Here is a 17,220-nt window from a genome sequence, read left to right as displayed (position 1 = left end):
CGAACTCCATGTAGAATCCTCCTTGGGATCCTCTGGCTCCTGGACACCATCATATGATCACAATAACCGAGAAAGGGGGAAAAGAAGTAGCAAAGCAACCGTGAGTACTCATCCAAAGTACTCGCAAGCAAGGATCTACACTACATATGCATTGGTATCAATGAAATGGGTAGTATATGTGGACTGAACTGCAGAATGCTAGAATAAGAGGGGGATAGCTAGTCCTATCGAAGAGTACGCTTCTGGCACCCTCCATCCTGAATCATGTAGAAGAGAGTAGATGGTAAGTTCACCAAGTATCATCGGATAGCATAATCCTACCCGGCGACCCTCTCCTCGTCGCCCTGTGCGAGAGATATCACCGGGTTGTATATGGCACTTGGAAGGGTGTGTTTTATTAATTATCTGGTTCTAGTTGTCATAAGGTCAAGGTACAACTCCGGGTCGTCCTTTTACCGAGGGACACGGCTATTCGAATATGTAAACTTCCCTGCAGGGGTGCACCACATTTTCCAACACGCTCAATCTCCTTTGGCCGGACACACTTTCCCGGGTCATGCCCGGCCTTGGAAGATCAACACGTCTCAGCCCCACCTAGGCACAACAGAAAGGTCAGCACGCCGGTCTAAATCCTAAGCGCGCAAGGGTCTGGGCCCATCGCCCATTGCACACCTGCACGTTGCGTACGCGGCTGGTGAGCAGACCTAGCAACCTCCATTGCAAAGGAAGTTGCGTTACGCGGTCCAACCCGGCGCGCGCTGCTCAGTCGCTGACGTCACGAAGGCTTCGGTTGATACCATGACATCAAGTGCCCATAACTGTTCCCGCGTAGTTGGTTAGTGCATATAGGACAGTGGCCAGACTCAGATCAAATACCAAGATCTCGTTAAGCGTGTTATTTAGAAGTAACCACGAACGCCGACCAGGGCCAGGCCCACCTCTCTACTGGGTGGTCTTAACCTGCCCTGTCGCTCCGCCACAAAGATCCACCCAGAGGGCCGTCAGGACAAAGGTCCTTTCAACCCCCAATCTGTGAATCACTCGTGGGTACTCTACGAGCCGACCCGTCTTTAGTCATCACATATATCATGTATATGTATATAAGTATATACCCGTGATCACCTCCCTAGTGATCACGGCCCGATAGTATAGCATGTAAAACTGACAAGAATGTAGGGCCACTGATGATAAACTAGCATCCTATACTAAGCATTTAGGAATGCAGGTAAGGTATCAACAACTCTAGCAACAATGACAGGCTATGCAACAGTATAGGATTAACGGAAAGCAGTAACATGCTACACTACTCTACTGCAAGCAGTAGAGAGAAGAATAGGCGATATCTGGTGATCAAGGGGGGGGGGCTTGCCTGGTTGCTCTGCAGACATAAACGGACCATCGAAGGTGAAGTTGTCGATCACTAGTTCAACCGCGGTCTGGGGGTCTATCGGAAAGAAGTAACGGAGGGGGGCATAATAAATAACAGAGCAATCAAAGCATCACAAAGCATAACATGGCAATATGCGGTGCAAGGGATGACCTAACGCAGAACTAGGTGCTACCGGCAAAGGGGGGAAATCATCCGGGAAAGTATTCCCGATGTTTCGCGTTTTCAAACAGATGAACCGGAGGGGAAAAGTTGCATGTTCTCTATGCTAGGGACGTGTGGTGAACAAACAGATTGTGTATTCGTTTTCGTCTCGTCGTTCTGAGCAACTTTCATGTACAAAGTATTTTCATCCGAGTTACAAATTATTTACTATGATTTATCAAAGTTTTATGCAATTTTTGTAATTTATTTAATTATTTAAATTAAACATTATCCAGAACAGTGAACGGTGATGTTAGCATGACATCACCATGACTTCAGCAAGTCAAACCCGGCTGACCAGAGTCAAACTTAGCCGGTGGGTTCAGTGGGACACACCTGTCATTGAGACAAACATGAACTAGGATTTGTTTTAAAACTAATTAGGATTAATTAAGTGTGGGCCCCATTAGTTAGTGATAGATTATTGTTTTAATTAACAAATTAGGTTAACTAACCAAGGTTAATTAATTACTTGATTAATTTTAATTATTATTTTATTTATTTATTTTTATTTTTTTACTCTTTTTTTAATTCGTTCTAGGGCGTGGGACCCGTTGTCCAGTGGCACAGAGGCCAGCCCAGTGGGGCGGGTTAACGGGCGGAGCCCTGGGGAGGGACGGACCCAAGCGCGGCGAGGCGCTGGCCCAGGGCTGGCACTGCCGGGCGCCGGCAATGGCAGCGGCGAGGGCGGAGCACAGTGGCAGCGGCAGCGCGACGGCAGGGGCGGGAGCAGGAGCGGCCAGCGAGCGGGAGGTGCAAGCGCGGCCGGCAGCTAGCGCGAGCGGGAGGTGCTGGCGCGGGGCAAAGGGAGCGAGAGGCGGGGGCGAGCTGGGGGGCGCGGGGATGAGCGCGGCAACGGCGGAGGTGGCGCTAGCAGCAGGCCGGAGCGGGGCGGACGTGGCCGGCCGGGACGAGGACGTGGGACGGCGCTGCGTGCGCGTCGTCTACGCGGGGCGGAGCAACGGGGCGACGATGGCAGCGACAGCAAGCGGCGGAGGAGAGCGCGGGCGCGACGGGGCGGACGGCCAGCAGGAGGGGCCGGCGACGGGGCGAGCGCGGGGTCGGTGGCGAGCGGGTGACGCGAGGCATGACTGCAGGCATGCAGCACCGGCGCGGGGAGCGTGTGGCGCGGCCGACACGGGCAGAGGCGGGGAAGGGGGAAGGGCGAGGCCTCACCGGCGTTCGTGGGGTAAATGGCAGCGGGCTCGAGCTCGGGGAGGAGGACGGGACGACGGCGAACGAGGCGAGGAGGAGGTCCGGTGACGAGGCGGTGGCCTCGCGGCGGCGTCAGGGAGGACGGCGCGGTGTATTAGGGAGAGGAAGGAGACCGAGAGGGGCAGCGCGAGCGAGGTGGCGTCGTGGTGAATGAAGGAGGCGCAGTGGGGCGGCGACCGGTGACCGAGTTCGGCGGCGGGGTGCGGGGGCCGGGTGCCTCCGATCCCGATCTAGATTGGGGAGGGGCACAGAAAGGGGGAGTGGGACGAATGGGGGGAGTGGGTGCGATCGATTTGGTTTTCCACCGACAGGGGGGTTATGGGGGAGTGTGGGGGGCGGCTGGGCCAAGGCCCAGTTAGGCCAGGGTCTTTTTGGTTTCTTTAATTTTTTGTTTTTATTTATTATCTGTTTATTAGTTTTCTATTTAATTTTCTATATATATTTGTTTTATAAAACATATAAGTAGTACCTAAATTAGTGTTTCAAAATACCCCAGTGACACAAAAAGTTTAGTGACAAAATAAAACCATTTAGTATTTGATTAATTGTAAAAGGCATTTAATTAATTGTTTTTGCTACTGTCATAATTATTTTAGATCCTTTAAACACTTCAGCAAAGTTTGGTTTCACCAACACAATTACCTATGATGTATCCGACACATTTAGAAAATTTTTGTTTTAGCATTTGAAATTTTTTGTTGTTTGCTTGAATTTGAATTTGTATCGGTTTTGAACTAACGCAAGATTAGCAACAGTAATCGAGGTGACGTGGCATCATTAACCAAGTTCTACTGTAGCTTAATTATCTGGGCGTCACACCCCTCCCCTGCCCCTGGGCCCCACGTGTCAGTGGCCCAGCCGGCCCGCTGACATGGATTAGTGGAAACACATTTCTGTAAGTGTGTTTTCCTTTAATGAAAGCGTACTTTGGTTCTACTGCGGCCGTAAATGCGTTTTCTCAGTTCTGAAAGCGTAATGTTTTCTGTTTTTCCACTCAGGGACCCGTTGGTGATAAAAATATTCACAGATTGGTCCCTCTCCTTCATCACCTCGTATCTCCGCGACCGTAACTCCGATCGAGGTGATTCCAACGCCTACTTCTTCATCTCGGCGAGCTCTATCTGTTGGTATAATTTTCACTAGGTGGTCCGAATAGTGAACATGACCATTTTTCCCTTGCTTCTAATCAGCCCCCTTCGAGACAGAAGAACATCCGTCAAATCGTTCCGCGGCTTCATCGCACTTCTTCCCGTAGTCTCCGTCACCCCCAGGCAAGCCACAATAGTCATTTGCATGATAGCCATGCAGTAGCCATGGTTTCTACTTGAATACTTAATAAAAGTTTGCCCGTTAACTGCCTGCCTATTTGCTACTACTGTCATTGTTTCTGTTATGCTCATGGATTCATGTTCACATTGATGCTATGTTCTGATGCATCTTGATTCTTGTACTACTTGCTAGTATCATGTTCACATGTCATGCTTGGTAGTAGTAGTACATGCTAGTAGTAGTGATGTTCATTCTGATGCATGCTTGTTGTCTGTTATCAAGTACCGTTGTTATGCATGTTTCTTTGCCTCTAGTTGGTTATATGCTTTCTTGGTAGTATTATTGTCATATTCTTGCATGGTATGTATTTATGATGCTAGTAGTCATGCTATGTTCATGTATAATGTTATGCTTATGCTCGTCAGTATGCCATGTTCATTTGGTTAAATCCTCCATTGTGGTTATGCTCGATGAGTACGTTGCACCTCCATGCTTATGTTGATATCATGCTCGTGCATTATACACTATAAAAAATACACTCCCGTTATGATACATGTTTGTGATAGTAGATCACATTTTTTGTCATGCATGTACATCCATGACAATTTTATGATAGAATCAAGATAGTCATACATGTGCTGTCGTAGAAGTGTTCCATGACAATACCAAAATTATCATCACGGAAGTGTCCACTTCCATGATGAAAAATGGCGCGTCATGGAATTGCTTTCGTCAAGGGTAACTGACACATGGCGTCCACCGTAACGGGTCACCGTTAAGCTATCGGGTTCCAGTTTGGCTCTGATAACTCGTTAACAGCCCGGACCAATGGAGATTTTCCACGTGTAAAATCATCATTGGCTGGAGGAAACATGTGTGGGCTCACTGTTGGGATAGATGTCATCCACTCATTGGACAGAAGGCGGCATTGATACATCGACACATGGCACGGCCCAACTGAGGCACATTGACGGTGTCCTGGACTAGGGGGTACTCACCACGTTGTCTCCCGACCAGCTAGATCGGGCCGAGGACCCCATAGCCGTTCACTTATGGGCCACTTCGGGCAGCCCATGCCACATACAAGGAGGATTCCACAAGACTTGGTCCCAAGACAATGACTCCTCTAAACCCTAGGCCTTTGGTGTGTTATATAAACTGAGGCCAGGCTAGTCAATAGATCATCTCATATTCATTACTACAATCTCGTGGTATATACATGTACTATGTACTATCCTCCTATCAATACAATTAAAAGCAGGACGTAGGGTATTATCTCTTCAAGAGAGCCCGAACGTGGGTAAAATCTTGTGTCCATGTTACCATCGCTACAAGACACCTAGCTTAGGACCCAAATATGAGATATGCCAGATATAAAACTGACATCGGTGCTTTCATTCAGATCCTGCTAGCAGTCGCCATGGTGCGATGGGAATTTGGATCGTCTCCGGCGTGATCTACGTGTCGGAGCGGAGCTTTATGGTCGATGTCGGCATCTTTTTCGCCAGCTCGACTGGTTACCTCGGCTGGACCGAGGACCGCGCTCCATGTCAGATCATCAAGATCAGACGGATACTTTCATCATCATCAGCTGAAATCTCAATCTAGACCATGGAAAAGTCATCCATGGAGCATGGGGGCTCATCGTCAACATTGCCCTCGTGCGATCACATAGTTTTTTCTGTACAGCAGACTTATTTTCACTGCCACCATCTTCTTGGGAGTCGATTTGATGAACCCATTGGTGGAATTGTGCATAATTGAGTACACAACGACCCTGTAAAATTTCGTCACCTTCCGATGGAGAAATCTCCGGCGATCTATGATATACCGGAGGCCTGCCGAGTCTGGACGGAAATCTGGATGAGTTTAGGACGTGGTCTCCAGAGCCTAGCTTGGAAGTTATTCGGAAGATCCAACCGTTCATCTTCTGCGTAATTTCCATATCTACTACCTCCCAACATTTCAGCTCGATCCGACCGTTCAAACTTCGGGAACCTTCTGATTAGTGCATCACTTTTCGGATCTGTTTTCTGCGCGAATACGAATCCGACCTGAGTTCATCTATTTTCATGAACGGGATATTGGACAACCTTTTTGGAAGGATCTCTTTCTAGGGTATTGTGTTTTGTTTCTGAACACATGCTCACAAATTTTGCTCATTTTTGGAGGTAATCTTCACCGTCGTGCCGGTGTCAAACTAGCCATTGCTCCACGTCTCCTGACCTGCGCTAGACAGATCGTCGCTTCATCGAGCCGAGCCTAACTGTAAGTGCATCTAGTGCAACCCCTAGTTGGTTTTGGAGTATTGACGACAAATCTGGTTGAGGGACTAATGTGTTTGTGAGAATTGCAGGATAACACAGGTAGTAGTCCCTCATTGATTCGGTTTACCTACCGGAGATGACCCCTAAACTGTGTGAAGACATTGAAGACAATGGTGGTATGTGAAGATATTCGCAACGAAGATTATGACTCGAGAAGACATTCATGTGAAGACTATGGAGTGCGAATTCATAGCTGTTGCATAGTTTCCTTTTCTTCTTTGTTGAGTCATAGGAACCACCGCATTGTTAAGTGGGGTCCAAGTGAACAAAGTCAGAGTGACTGAAGTGATGCTCAACCAAATCCTAAGTCTTCGAGCGAAGATAATGAGAGCAAATCTTATCAAGAGCAGGATGAGTCAGCTTTAGTTGTAGCCCAAGTTAATCTATCGCGTGTGTTTGAAATCTGACCATTGGAACACGTGTCAGTTCCTTAGTGACCCATGGTCATTTCGGACAAATCAGGTCGGGTTGCCTAGTGGCTATAAATAGCCCACCCCTACACCATAAATTGGTGGCTGCTCAGAGTTAGTGCACGGCTTTTGTCGTTTGAGAGCAACCCACCTCAAAGCCTTTAAGAGAGAAATCCTTGCGAGGAGAAAGCCTTAAACAACCAGACCCAAAGAGTGTTAGGCATCACTGAAGTCCTTCTGTCTGCGTGATCTGAAGACTTGTTATACTTGAGGGCTGTGAATCCTCCAGCCGGTTAGGTGTCGTGTTCTGAGCATCCAAGAGTCATTGTGGATCGCCGGTGAACGAAGTCTGTGAAGGTTTGGAAGTCTACCTTGAAGACTTACCAGAGTGATTGGGCGAGGACTGTGTGTCCTTGCTCAAGGGGAATAAGGTGAAGACGCGGTCTTCTGAGTTGAATCTCAGCCTCCCTAACCAGATGTACAGTTGTCACAGCAACTGAAACTGGTCCAACAAATACCTGTCCTCACCAAGCAACTGGTTCTATCCTTACCTCTCTCTTTACATCCAGTTTGTCTTCGTGAAGCCATTGCCTGCTTGCATGATATGATTGACTTCACTATGTGAAGACTGTTGCTGATTGGTTTCATACTTTCTTCCATCTTGATCCATACTACCAGCTGCTGATAGTGTTCGTGCTTTCACTTCATTGCTTACTTGACTATGGCCTGTCTAGTGTAGTCTACCTTCCGCTGCATATCAATAGGTTCATTTCTACTGTTTGTCTTCAAAGCCCCCGTGTTTTGAAGACTTTCATAAAAATCGCCTATTCACCCCCCTCTGGTCGCAACTAGCACTTTCAATTGGTATCAGAGCAAGATGCTCCCTTGTTTTGTGTGATTCGTTTAACCACCTGGAGTTTTAGCTATGTCGACTGCAGGGATAATCAATGTCTCCACTGCGTGCCCTGTCTACGATGGCACTGATTATCCTTACTAGAAGAATAAGATGCGCATGCATCTTGAAGCCATTGATGTTGACCTCTGGTATGTCGTCAAGAATGGCGTTCCCAAGGCCGGTGAAGGCGTCACCGCAACTGATGTCAAGAAGTACATTCAACTAGATTCTACTGCCAAGAACATCATCTATGGTCATCTGACCAAAGGACAGTATGGTCGTGTGAGTGCTCTGGAAACTAAAAAGCTAGTCTGGGACTGGCTCTCCAAGGTCAATGAAGGCGTCTCAACCCAGAGAGACTCAAGGATCAGTGTTATTCACAATCTCTTCAACCGCTTCAAGAGAAATGACAATGATAATATTCAGCTGACGTTTGATCGTCTCACTGATATCACAAATGAGCTTCATGCACTCAGTGCCACTGAAATCACCAAGCATGAAATCATCAAGACACTCTTGAGATCACTCGATAGCTCATTTGACACCCTGGCACTGATGATTCAAGAACGCCCTGACTTCAAGACTCTCGATCCGTCTGACATACTTGAGAGGCTCAACACACATGAGTTCCAGCTATCTGAGAAACGAGACATCTATGGTCCCAACTATGGCCGAGCTCGTGCCTGGAAGGCAAAGGCTGTTTCCTCACCTGAAGAAGAATCTGACTGCAGTTCTGAGGATCCTGAAGACATTGGAAAGGACTTGCCATGCTCGTGAGGAAGTTCCAAAGGTCCATCTCAAGAAATGATGAAGCTTCCTCCCGTGACTACAAGAAGAGAACATGTCACAAGTGCAAGAAACATGGTCACTACATCTCTGAATGTCCTCAATGGGACAATGAGAACAACAACAACAAGAAGAACAAGGAATACGATTCTGATGACAAGAAAAAGAAGAAATCCTCAAAGTCTTCTTCTAAGTCTTCGTCAAAGTCTTCATCACACAAGAAGAGCTCATCTAGCAAGGGTCGTGCATTTTGTGTGCAAGGAAATGGATTCAGAGGAGGAGTCTGCATCTGAGGAGGTGGAGATGGAGTCTGAAGAGGAATCTGATTCAGGCATGGCAAGCCTGGCTTTAGCTTCAACGTACGTTGCCAAGTCCATCTTCAACACTAAAGACGATGGCCTCTTCACCAACGCTGATGCTAACGAAGATGACTCTGCACCCACCTACCGCTTCATGGCACGTGGTGCCAAGGTAAACTCACGCGATGCTCACTATCAAACATCTAGTGAAGATGACTCTGAATGTAAATTGAAACCTATCTACAAAACACTTGCTTAATGTCACAGCCCTAGGAATCTTCTTGTAATTAGTGGCATTGCATCCATGCATCATTTTCAATTTCAATTAATCTTGAAATGGGGATGTTCAAACCCTAGCATCACTTGAATCAAACTAGGTTCAACTAAAATTTGCATTCAATGAAACCAAAATGATCTTTATTGATATTTGGTATTTTTGGCAAGGGCTTTGATCCAAACCAAAAATAATGAACATTTTTAAGGATTTATTTTGGGCATTGAGTTTAAATCAATATTGTATTTGGATTTGGTTTTATATTCTTAATATATGGAATATAATTTTAGATAACTCTGAAATAATTTATGTGCCTTTGGATATTCCCATTGTGCAATATAAAAATATTCAGAGGGATGTTTTCACTGTTTCTACATTTGCTGGAATTTAAAAAACAGTGGCAAAGTGATTAAATAAAGGAAAACAGAACCAAAGATTAAAACAGAGGAGAAAACCTACCTGGCCTTACCTATAGTCGGCCCAGCTGCACCGGCCAGCCCACCTGGTGGCCCAGCCCACCAGGGGCAGAGCCGTCTTCAACCTCTGCCTACTGGCAGAGGCGTGTCGACGCGCCGTGCCCGAGCCTCCACCTCCTGCTTCGCGGTGGCAGCCTCCCCGACATCCTCGCGGCGCCACGGAGACGCCCAGAGCCTCCCCTTGTTCTCCCCCTCCTCTGGCTCCCTCTTCCTCTCTTCCCGTGAGCCCGAGAGCGCGCCGTCACCGTCGCCGTGGCTATAGGCCACCACCGACCCAACCAGCGCCACCACGAGCTCCGCCACGACTCCGTGGAGCTACACACTGAGGCACGCAACCGCAGGAGCCCTGCAGCGTCGCGACCATCGCCATCTTCATCCTCTGGCCTGACGGCCGCCGTCGTCGATTCGCCGGCTACGGGACCTCCCCGAGCTCGCCATCCGCACCAGAAGATCCGCTGTGAGGCCTGCAGTCTTTTCCCCCTCCTCCCTTTGTCGCGCTCACCCTCTAGCCGCTGCCCCACAAGCTCCCGAGCGCCGCCGCCGCCATGGCCGGTCAGCCCTGCGCTCCCGACCTCCCCCGCTCTCCTAAGCAGCACCAACATGCTCACCGCGTCCACGGGAAGCGAACTTGCCGCACCGTTTTCTCTAGCTCGCACTGAAACCCCGCACCCGCTCGAGCCCGAGCTCCACCGGCGCTAAACCTCGACACCGGCGACACACCCGACCACCCCAAGCCTTCCCGAGGCCACCAACCGACGCGCCTCGTTGCGCCGGTTCCAACAAGCCCAGTCGCACGACCCCTCGTTGCCAGAGTTGGCCGGACGGGCAGCTCCGACGTGCCCCGCTTACGCTGGCGATTAGCCACTGACTAATCCCTGTTTAAGCCACTAATTAACCCTCCCATGCTCACTGACACATGGGCCCACGTCCTAATTAACCCCTGTTTTATTTCTGTTTAGATTAGTTTAAAAGAGTTGACCGCACTGACGTGGCTGTTGACTAGGCCCACCTGTCTGTGACACTAGCCAGCTCTGTGCCACCGACATGTGGACCCCTGTAACGCCCTCGATGCGGCTATATCTCCCACATGTCGAAGCACGACTTAGAGGCATAACCGCATTGAAAGCAATGTCGCAAGTGAGGTAATCTTCACACAACCCATGTAATACATAAGGGAAACGGTACATAGTTGGCTTACAATCGCCACTTCACACAATTACATGAATAAAACATTACAACATCCAAATACAGTCAAGGTCCGACTACGGAACCAAAACAAAAGAAGAACCCCAAGTGCGACACGGTCCTCGATCGACCCCAACTGGGCTCCACTACTGATCAACTAGAACGAAACAACACAAAGGACAAGATCTTCATAGAGCTCCTCCTGAGCTTGGTTGCGTCATCTGCATGGACTCATCGGCACCTGCAAGCTGGTTTTGGAAGTATCTGTGAGTCACGGGGACTCAGCAATCTTGCACCCTCGCGATCAAGACTATTTAAGCTTATGAGTAAGGTAAAAGGTATGAGGTGGAGCTGCAGCAAGCGACTAGCATATATGGTGGCTAACATACGCAAATGAGAGCGAGAAGAGAAGGCAAAGCACGTTCGAACAACTATGATCAAGAAGTGATCCTGGAACAACCTACATCAAGCATAACTCCAACAACTGTGTTCACTTCCCGGACTCCGCCGGAAAGAGACCATCACGGTTACACACGCGGTTGATGCATTTTAATTAAGGTCAACTTCAAGTTTTCTACAACCGGACATTAACAAATTCCCATCTTCCTATAACCGCGGGCACGGCTTTCGAAAATTCAAATCCCTGCAGGGGTGTCCCAACTTATCCCATGACAAGCTCTCACGGTCAACGAAGGAATAGACCTCCTCCCGAGACATTCCGATCAGACTCGGTATCCCGGTTCTTCAAGACATCCTCGACAATGGTAAAACAAATCCAGCAAAGCCGCCCGATGCGCCGACATCCTGATGGGAGCTGCACATATCTCGTTCTCAGGGCAACACCGGATAGGTCAAACTACAAGTAAAACCAGCCCTCAAGTTTCCCCGAGGTGGCCCCGCAGGCTGCCCATTTCGGACCAACATTTAGACAAGCACTGGCCCGAGGGGGTTAAAATAAAGATGACCCTCGGGATGCGCGACTCCCAAGGGAAAAAGGCTAGGTGGCGAATGGTAAAACCAAGATTGGGCCTTGCTGGAGGAGTTTTATTCAAAGCGAACTGTCAAGGGGTTCCCATTATAACCCAACCTCGTAAGGAACGCAAAATCCGGGAACATAACACCGATATGACGGAAACTAGGGCGGCAAGAGTGGAACAAAACACCAGGCATAAGGCCGAGCCTTCCACCCTTTACCAAGTATATAGATACATTAATTAAATAAGATATAGTGTGATATCCCAACAAGTAAACATGTTCCAACAAGGAACAACATCTCCATGTTCCAACAAGGAACAAACTTCGATCTTCACCTGCAACTAACAACGCTATAAGAGGGGCTGAGCAAAGCGGTAACATAGCCAAACAATGGTTTGTTAGGACAAGGTGGGTTAGAGGCTTGGTTCAACAATATGGGAGGCATGAAAAGCAAGTGGTAGGTATCGCAGCATAGGCATAGCAAAAGAGCGAGCAACTAAGCAAGCAAAGATAGAAGTGATTTCGAGGGTATGATCATCTTGCCTGAAATCCCGCAAAGAAGAAGAACGAGTCCATGAAGAAGACAAACGGACGTAGACGAACGGGTCCTCACAAACGCGACGTTACCGGAACCAACCCGAAGAATCAAACACCGGAAAGAAGCACACAACATAGTAAACAACCAACACATGAACATGGTATGATATGCGGGATGCGGTATGCGATGCATATGCATGATTGGACAAGGAATGCATGAACCTGGCCTCAACTTGGAAAACAAAGTGTGCCACTGGAAAGATGAGATGAAATCGCTTGAAAACGATATAAAGAACGCCAGAATCGGAGCTACGGTTTAGAAATGGCAAGCAATGCAAATGTGACCACGGTCTGCGATTTACAGCAAGTAGCCATCTAAATGCAACAAGTTGAACATGCTACAGCACCCAAACATGGCATCAAAATACATGACAGGGATCCATTCAGGATGCTTAACAAAAGTCTAGCACTGAGCTACGGCCAATTCATCCATTAACAGGTTCAAACAAGCATGGCAAAAATGCATTTGGTAAACAGATTTCAGACAGTGAAATTAACACAAGCCTGGAATTTCAGATCAGATAGTACTCTTCGGAGCATGAAAACTATAAGCTACAGGACCTGAACATGGCAAAGTAAAGCATGGCATGGAGCTACTCAAAGATCTTAACAAAAGTCCCTTAGTGACCTTGAGCCAAAAGGGATCAGAAAATACATTTGGAAGCATTTGAACATGGCAAAAACATAATCAGTTTTCGGACTAAGTGAAAACTGGAGCATGCTGAAACAGATATCAAGTAGGCATGTTTACGAGCTCGATGCACTCACTACAGAGCAAGTCATGGCAAACTAAGCATACACTCATCAAGAATACACAAAATACAAGCTAGACATGGCAAGAACAATAGCATAGCATGCACGGATCAACTACAACATCCACGGCAAAATCGCTAACAAGTAGACAATCTGCCCAGATTCACGAAGTAGCAAAAGTAGAGCTCGATTGACTCAAGCTAGGGTGCTCCATAATTGCAAACAAAGACATGGATGGATAGAGCATTAAAATATTAACAAAACATCCTTACTGATCATCCTCAAAAGAGGCACAGATCACTAGGAAACAACATGAACATATGACCATATGAGATAAACAGCTCAAGGACTTTGTGGAAATGCTAAGTCCCTGAAATCAGCATTACCAAGTGCCTCACTTTGCAAGCTTGTGCTAGTCACCACACACATCACAAAAATACATGGGTTGCACCTCTGGATAGATGGCAAAACCCTTAACAAAACACATGTAGAGCTCATGGACATATCATGCATACAATAATCATGGAAAAAATGACAAATATCTAAATGGAGCAACAGATCTGACAATTATCTCAAGTAGCACTCTTCTAACAGCATTTTGGGCATCAAGATGAACTCAAATGAAAATGATGCAATGAGATGAAATGATGTACTCTCTGAGACGAACATTTGGATATGCTATATGCTCAAATCGGAGTTACGGATGATGAGTTATGGCATGATGAACAAGAGCATCTGAATCAGGAAATTTGGGACTTAGTGGAAATATCACCTCCAGATCTAGATCTAGGGTTCCGAGGTCAACGACGATGCCGGTGGCCTCTCCGGCGATGGGGCGGCGGGACGGCGCTGGAGGATGGCCGGGGCGCTCGGGGACGGCTGGATCCGGTCCGGCCCGACAGGATCCGCGGCAAGGGCGGCGGTGGCGCGCGCTCCGGCGAGGCGCGCGGGGCGAAGGTGGCTCGGGGTGGTCCGGCGACCGAGGCGGCGGGGCAGGACGCCGGCGAGCATGGCGGCGGCGGCGAGGCATACAGCGGCGAGCAGCGGCGTCGGGCGCGGCCCGGCGATGAGGTCCGGCGCGGCATGGGCGCGCAAGAGCGGCGGCGGGCGCCTCCGGGCCCGGGCGGGCCTGACTCGGGCCCCACGGGCCGCGGCGGAGGAGAGAGAGGCGCGGGCGAGGTGGCGGCGTCCGATTGGGTGAGGGCGGTGGCGGCGGTGATGTGGCGGCTCCCCATTGGTCGGAGTGAGGTGGCCGGGCGGGGTGGACATGTCCGGCCGCCGGGCGGACGTGTCCGGCGGCGCAAGGAGGACGAAGGTTAGGGTTTGAACCGCGAATATTTCGAAGAGGGAGCTAGGAGAGTCCAAATGAGGTGCGGTTTTCGGCCACGCGATCGTGATCGAACGACCGAGATGATGGAAAAGGTTTAGGTGGGTTTTGGGCCACTTTGGAGGGGTGTTGGGCTGCAACACACACGAGGCCTTTTCGGTCCCTCGGTTAACCGTTGGAGTATCAAACGAAGTCCAAATGGTACGAAACTTGACAGACGGTCTACCGGTAGTAAACCAAGGCCGCATGGCAAGTCTTGGTCCAATCCGGAAATGTTTAATCCCCACACACGAGAAGAAGGTAGAAATGACCACCGGAGGAGAACGGAGCGCCGGATTGCAAAACGAACAACGGGGAAAATGCTCGGATGCATGAGACGAACACGTATGCAAATGAAATGCACATATTGACATGATATGCAATGCATGACATGCAAGAAATGACAAGGCAACAACAGCGAATAACTGGACGACACCTGGCACATCGGTCACGGGGCGTTACAACCCCACACGTCAGGTTTGACCTGGACCTGGTCAGCTGACTTGCTGATGTCAGTCTGATGTCATGCTGATGCAGTAAGCATTTTCTGGAATATTTCTAATTCAAAAATGATTTGGAAATTTCAGAAAATTTTGCAAACTTTGAAAAATCATAGAAATTCAACCGTAACTCCAAATGAAATAATTTATATATGAAAAATTATCAGAAAAATTCAAGGAATCCATCTGTACCATTTTCATGCATGTTTGAGCAAGTTAACATCACTATTTAGGATGAAACATGATTAGGGCAAATTTCATAATAGGTTTGGAGTTGGAATTTGATATAGTTTTGAATTCCACTTCAATTAAAATGACTTTCTGTTGCATTAGCCCAAATCACAACATATTGCCATGTCATGATCATGCATCATATTGTTGCATTGCATTGATTGTATTCTTCCTTGTTTGCCGGTAATTGCCCCCTCTCAGTAGACGTTGTTTCCGACGACGTGATCGATGACATCGATGAAGAACTATATTATCTTCAGGAGTGCCAGGCAAGCAAAACCCCCTTGTTCATTCTGATACAATCCCCCTCTCTCGCTCCTGCTCTCTTTTACTCCATTAGGACAACAACGATTCAACTGTTACATGCTGCGGTAGTTGAACCCCTTTCCTCTGCATGACCTGTCATTGCCATAGTAAATAGATGAAACCCACTAGCATGAGTAGGAGTTGTTTGAGCCCTGATGTGCCTACTCATTCATGTTTGTTTGTCATGCCTGCTACTGCTTAGAGTTGAGTCAGGTCTGATTCATCGGGGATGAATCGGAGGTGTGTGAACATGTCCTACTGTGTGTGAGCTAAGTGTGTGAACACGATTTGGTAAAGGTAGCAGTGAGAGGCCATGTAGGAGTACATGGTGGGTTGTCTCATTGAAGCCGTCCTTAGGATCTGAGTTCTGTGTTTGTGATCCATGAAACAGTTACTACCACGCATTGGGCCCGAAACCAATGGACCCTCTCGGCTTCTTGATCACCCTTGTCCTCTGTCCAGGAGTTACAACTAGTTTCTGGTATTTATAGGATATGTGTTTGCGGCCGTGCGTAGCGCTGAACCTAGGGGTGGGCTATGATGCGGTAGATACACCGTGGCACGGTGTACCGGGCGCCCGTTTGGTGTCCCGGGAACCCTGTTCACATCGTTTGGGGCCGTATGTGGAACCTCGGCCGGATTCCCTGCGGATGGGACCTGGATAGGCGATAAACCTGGACTAGAGACTTGAGTGTTTAGGTAGGCCGTGGCCGACACCCTCGTTGGGCTTCCGCTTGAAGGTTGCCGAGTACATGTCATGTAAACGGCGGTAAGTGGTGAGAGCGTGTGTGAAGAAGTACACCCCTGCAGGGTTAACATCATCTATTCGAATAGCCATGTCCGCGGTAATGGACTTCTGGGTTGCCTATAACAGTTCATAGACAAGTGAAAGTGGATACTCTAAAACTCGCAAGATAAGTGTGAGTGCTATGGATGGCCTTCTCGTAGGGAGACGGGAGCGGATCCATAGTGGTGTATTGAATGGTGAATATGTGGACTCGTGTGCGCCACCTCAAAGAGTTGCTTGCTATCGTAGTTCAGGTTAGCCACTGAGTCAAAGCTGGCTTGCTGTAGTTAAACTCCACTACCCCTTGTTGATACCGATGCATATGTAGTTAGTTCTGATGTAAGTCTTGCTGGGTACAATTGTACTCACGTTTGCTTAATTTATGTTTTGCAGAGAGACTTCAATCTCGCTAGTAGTACCACGTGGACTTCGATGTTTAGCTTGATACCTCGGCTACAATCTTGTGCCCTCGACAGGATCGGGTAGATAGTCAGGCTTCTGAGCCTTCTTCTTTTGTAGTTGTCTGTACTCAGAAAGGTAAGCTTCCGCATGTGCTTTGACTTGTATGCTCTAAATGTTGGGTCATGAGACCCATGTTTGTAATATCTCGCTCCTCGGAGCCTAATGAATAATACTCTGAGTCGTAGAGTCTTGTTGTGATGCCATGTTGTATTGCACATATTGAGCATATTGTGTGTATGATTGAAATGCTTGGTAGGTGTGGGATCCGACAACCTAGTGGTTTATCCTTGGTAGCCTCTCTTATGGGGAAATGTAGTCTTGTGCTTCCATGAGCCATAGTAGTCCGCTACAGCACGGTTCACCGAATTCCTGCTAGCCCAGCACTACTACTCAGGACACTTGACTGGCCGGCATGTGTTTCACTTTGTTCCTGTGTCTGTCCCTTCGGGGAAACGTCACGCGGTGACATCTGGAGTCCTGCCTAGCCTGCTACAGCCCGGGTTCCCGGAGTCATGT

Source organism: Triticum urartu, chromosome 6 (genome assembly GCF_003073215.2).
Source record: "Triticum urartu cultivar G1812 chromosome 6, Tu2.1, whole genome shotgun sequence".
In the NCBI taxonomy this organism is placed as follows: Eukaryota; Viridiplantae; Streptophyta; class Magnoliopsida; order Poales; family Poaceae; genus Triticum; species Triticum urartu.
The sequence above is the reverse complement of the archived record's forward strand: the minus strand, read 5'-3'. Positions refer to the sequence as shown.